Raw genomic sequence first — 5,563 nt, 5'->3', positions numbered from 1 at the left:
CCTGCATGCAGTACAGGTGGGGAAAAGAGTCTTGCTTCTCCCTTTTGCTCTGGCCACTTTCCTGTCTTCTACGGTCAGTAACTATTGCCCTTCTGCTACATCACTCTGCTTGGAGCCAGCTGAGTAGCGACTGAGATCTCTAAAATCTGTGAGCAAAATAAACCTTTCCATCTTTAACTTTGGGGGTCAGATATTTTGTCTCAGTGATGAGAGAAAAGTACCTAAGCCAGAGCACCTCTCTGCTATGAAGACAGATAAGCTTGAGTCATTAGTTGGAAAATAGAAGCACCTTAAGACCATAACACTAAGTGAAATGAAGCAGGCTCACAAATTTAATTATTGCATCATTTCTCTTATATGCAAAACCCAAAGAAAAATAAATTAAAGGGCAAAATAAAAGGTAGAGTACAGGAAGATGAATCTTTCACAAACACGAAGGGGCTCAAAAGTGTGTATGTGTGTGGGGGGGAGAATGAGTGTTTGTTACAAACATGTAGCAATGGACTAATAAACATAATTTTTTATTTGACCAATTTTACAAGGTTATAATCTGAACAGCTACTTTGAAGATAACAATGTGCAGTACAACAACCATTATTGATTTTTTTTTATCATTTTGTTTTGAAGTTCCGTATCATGTTTAATGTTTTTTCTTACTTTTTATTCTCTTTAAAAGGAAAAAGAATAAGATCAAAGTTCAACTGTCATCTGGCTCAAAAACAATTGGGTTCACTGTCATATGCAGGGTCTTCAGGACAACCAAGGCAAATCGGTCATGCATGTCAGGGGTTGCTGAGAAAGCTTGTGTCTAAAATAAATAAATAAATAAATAAATAAATAAATAAATAAATAAATAAATAAATAAAAAGAAAAGTGAAAAAGAAAGCAAATCATCCCTGGTGCAGATCACAGAACAAAGCAGACCCAAGCAAGCACCAGGGCAAGTCACAGCGGAAGAGAATGTGAAGGTGCCTTGGCGAGTGGATGGCACAGGATGGATGAGCTCCACCTGGAGGGTGTGGGCTTGCTGCCTGATATGGTTCGTACTGTCATTGAAAACAATGAGGAGTTGACTCTGATTGCCATACAGGAGGCAGGAGACTAAACAGGAAAGGGATTTCCCATAGAATTGGTGAGAAAATGCTCTGTTCACAGGGATGGGGTGGGAATGTTTGCTTCTTCGTGCAGAGTGAAATTCCTCTGTCAGGTTTTCTTTTGTGGCTGCATTTCTTAGCAAGGGAAACAGTGCCTGCTAGAGAGTGTGAAACTAGCTCTTCGCTGAATTTGTGTTCAAAGGTGCAGTGAAAGGGTAAGAACAAAAGTGCTTGGTACTTGGGCCACGTGGGAATGTGAGGAACAATGTGGCTCTGGCTCGGTGAAGTCAAGATGTTCCTCCTGACTTTGTCCGCACGGCAGGGTGTTTCCCATTGAGCACACCTCCATGATGCGGAGGTGGAAGGAGTTGACAACTTTGGTCACCCTTTGCTCATGCGCTGTAATAAAATGCAGGTGAGCAAAGAGAAAGCACAGCACATTCTTAATAAAGGTTTTATATGCCAGGGATTCTTTAGAGGAAGACCCAGGGACACAGGGAAGATGTCCTGTGTTTGAATTTGATGAACTGTGGCCTGCTGTGTAGAAATGTGGTTGGACAGAAGAATATAATCTCATCAAAACAAAGCAAGAGGTAAACAGAGCCAGAACTCACCTTCAGATCCTTTCTGGCCTTTCTGTGTGGTTTTCCTTCCTCCTAGGTACAAGTCAAGCTGCTTCTGGAATGAAGATCACAGGCTCTCCCATCAGATGAGGTTGGCAGAGAACTTCCTATGTGGAAAGGCAAGGTAAGGTCCCAGCAAGAGTTTTAGGCTCTCTAGCTGGTTTTGGGGAAAGCGTTTGGGATTCTGTGACTCACTTTAGAGAGAAGAGGATGCAGGAGGAAAGGAGGCTGGGAGGTCAGAAAGAGATGTGACTTTCCAGACTTTCCCAGTGTCCTCCAGCTCAGAGTACTTGGGATGTGGGTGGGCTACACCACAGTGTGTCACTTTCTAAGTCCCAGAATTGCACTGTTTTCCTTCAGTGACATAGCCAAACTTACCAAAAAACCAATAATCCTTTTTTTTACTGCAATGCTTACCAGAATTTTTTATTGTCTTTTATCAGACTTTTATCATCTTGCCATCTCATCTGTAACCCACAAACAACCCACAAATAACCTGGAGCACAAATCTGGTAGAAGCCTTTGCTTTCTTTTCTATCTGAGAAGCAAGATTCCTGTACAAGGTTGCATATTTGGTTACTGATATGCTAACTATCCCATTGCTTTATGTTCTGCGGGCTGTATCATTTTTATCAGACCAAAACACTCATGGTGTGGAAGAGGAGATAGAAGAAAACACTGCCATGGTCAGTGTTGGGTAACTGGGAGGGAAGAAACCAGAAAGCATCAGCAGAAATGATCACGGAGCTCTTCCTCTGCAGGAGCCACCACGTGAAGCTGGATGGAGGATGTGAAGAAGGCCCGGGGTGCATCTCTAGGAGTCTCTCAACTCAAGGGAAGGGCGTGGAAAGAGTAGGACATGGAAAACTCTCTCTCCTTTCAAGTTTCCATGACAGTCTATGACTTGCACCAGTAGGACAGATAGGACAAAAGTCACCCTAATTATGCACACACGCACAGGAGTCCCACAACACATGAGACACGTGAGAACCAGATGACTGACATGTGGGTCCATCCGGAGCTGGAGAGAGGACCGGGGAGAGGGGAAGTCCAGGTGTTTGCGTGCCAGAGGAGGAGGAGCTCTTGCTACGCGATGAAGACTCTCTGGGTAGCACAGGGCGGCCCAAGGTACCTGCATGAGGATGGCCTGTAGCCTGCCACGAAGTCTGTGTGGGGTCCAGCTCGTGTCTTCTCCAGGGATGCAGTTGATCTTCCTGGGTTGATGAGATTCCTGAGGAGGAGCCTCATGAAAACTGAGCTCCCTCTGGGAGCAACTTCAGAGAAACCTCCTCCCTTTGGATGGTAGAAGGTGAGAGCGAGGACCCTGTTCTCCTGCAGGTGACGGTACCCCCGTGCTGTGCAGCACACCTGGGAGTGCAGGTGACTAAGTTCCCACAAAACACACCATCACCCATGGGGGCCTTGATTTGAGCAAGTGCACAGGAAAGTCTCAGCACCAAGGAAAGTGACTGAGGAGTGAAGCATTCCTGCCACTCTCAGCTGCTGCAGGGTAAAACGTGCGCAGGACACAGGAGCATGTTTCCAACTCTGGGGGAAAATGGCGAACGTGGGACAGGCACACAGCAAGTGCCAGGCATGAAGTGCGTCCACTCAGTATTATCTCATTTAACCCTCATGTTAGTTTGCAAACTGTTGTTATGATTTCTATTTTATAGATTTGAAAAGTCAGGCACTGAAGTTAAATAATGTGGCCAAGTCATATGGCGAATACACAGCGGAGTTGAAGCTGTCCTCCAGGGCATGTGCGTGCACCCGCACCTGACAGAGTAAGCAGTTTCTACATTGAGAGGAATTATGGATGCAGGTTAGAATCATTGTACAGGCCGCCAATTTTAGTAAAAAGCTTGAATTTAGAATATTAAAAATGGTGAGGCAAGATTCTATGTGCTTCCCGACAGTAAGGAGGATAGAGACTTTGCACAGCTATTTTTCTATTGATGAATATCTCAAGTTTCAGGACTTTTCTTTTTTTTTGTGGAACCGGGGATTGAACTCAGACCCTGTGCTTGCCAGGCAAGCGCTTATTCTACTGAGCTATCTCCCCTGCCCGTATTTCAGGAATTTTCTTTCCTGTTATCTTTACCTGCAAAGCTCAAAAGCTAAAAAAATGGAAACTGCATTTGGCCGAGCTCCACCTCTTCCGGTGGCTTCCTGAAACTTGAAGGCGTCACGCTGCAGGGATCCACACACGCCCAGCCCACGACAGCTCGGGAGGGGCGTGCCCTTATGGCCCTCAGTGGATGGGTGGCACAAGAAAATGTACTTCCACACGACGGAGCACTACTCTGCCACAAAGAAGGACAGACTCGAGTCAGTCGTGGGAAAACGGCAGCACCTTGGGTCCACCATACTTTGCGAAATAAGTCAGGCCCAGAAGGTTAAATATCATGTGGCCCCCTTTTGTATGAGAAATTCAAGGACTAAACAATTTAAAGAGCTAATTGTAAAAGAGAGGTGACCCGGAACACGGAGATAGACTTTTGAAGGTGAGAAGAGGATGTGAGGACAGGGAGGGCTCAAGAGCGGGGAGGACAGGACGCACGCCAGTTCCCGGCGATGAGCCCTTTATTTGTATTGGAAATAGACTAAGAAGAAAGAAAAAGTGAGTGAGCACTTGATCTTTCACTCTGCCGCGCGGCCACTCAGCACCCAGGAAAGCTCGGACGTCGCCAGTTTTGGGGTATTTTTAGGGAGCACGTTTAGAGTTATGTAACTACATTATCAGGATCACCGTAGACACGGGGGTGACAGAAAGGATTTGGGGTTGGACCTCGGCGGAAAGAAGGGAAAGCCTAAGAGGGCAGGATGCTCCCCTCACCTCTTGTAGACCCCCGCGGCATGCTTGGTGACACCGCAGGGACTAGGTGCGAAGCTCCGTTACGCTGCCCTCGCAGAGCACCGAGCTGCTGGCAGCAAAAGCTCGGGAGGATTCCCAGGGAGCGGACGCCATCCCCGGCTAGCTGGGTCCCCCGGGAGTGGCAGGACTTTCCCTAAGGGGAGGCGGGCCCCCGAGGCTCCCCCTGAGCAGGGCTGGCTGCCGCCCCTTCCTGCCCTCCCGCGTAGACGGGACGATGCCGCGGCCTTGCGACTGGCGGGCCCCGGGGGGAGCCCCGTGCAGAGCTGTATTGCCTTTCAGAGCAGTTGTGTTTCATTGTATAGATGTGCCTGAGTGGGTAAATAATCAAGAGCGCTGATGCCAAAGACTAATTTGCCCCGGTTTGGGACGCCCGAGCAACGTGAATTATATTGACAGCTTTGCCTGTTCCTGGCCTACCGCCAAGGCGCCCCTCCGAGCAGGAGGGGAAAGCAGCCGGGGGAGTCTCCTCCCAGAACTGAGCACTGACTCTGAAGGGAAGCCGCTGCAGTGTCTGTGCCCCTGCAGTCTTCATTCGGTCGGCACCCCGTGCACGCGCCAGGAATGACGCGCGCTTCTCTGGCCATTTGCAGACAGCCGCAGAAAGGCTCATTTGCTAGACGCTCTGACCACCGCCGCGCTCGTGTGAGGAGAGGCAGCTTTTGCTTTGCTTCAGCGTCCGGGCTTTTCAAAACTCAGTGCTTTCAAGCCTCGGAAACGGGATTTTTGGAAGGTGAATGCAGCGGACTAAGGGGGTTTAATCTCTCTTTCCAATGCTCTTACTGAAGTTCAAAGCCCAGAGGTCTATCAGTGGGTGATAAACCAACGTAAAGCAACATCTCTCCAGTGTGCAAGGATGTTATTTTAGTTTCCATTTCTTATTTCAGTTTTTAACTTTCTATCAAGGGGAAAAAGAGCTTCCCAGTGAGAGCCAACCAAGGGGCAAATTACAAAGATCTCCCAGGAACATC

At 47.9% G+C, this 5,563-nt stretch overlaps 1 long non-coding RNA gene across 1 annotated transcript; it reads left to right on the top strand.

Annotated features, from left to right (window-relative positions):
* Positions 1–1,019: 1,019 nt before the first annotated feature.
* On the top strand, positions 1,020–3,692 carry LOC111812555. The gene is made up of 3 exons (XR_002818041.1): positions 1,020–1,132; positions 1,755–1,841; positions 2,161–3,692. It is a non-coding gene; the product is annotated as an uncharacterized LOC111812555 (long non-coding RNA).
* Positions 3,693–5,563: the final 1,871 nt, after the last annotated feature.

Source organism: Octodon degus, unplaced genomic scaffold (assembly GCF_000260255.1).
Source record: "Octodon degus isolate 3935 unplaced genomic scaffold, OctDeg1.0 scaffold00129, whole genome shotgun sequence".
NCBI classification, from domain to species: Eukaryota; Metazoa; Chordata; class Mammalia; order Rodentia; family Octodontidae; genus Octodon; species Octodon degus.
The sequence above is the reverse complement of the archived record's forward strand: the minus strand, read 5'-3'. Positions and strand labels throughout refer to the sequence as shown.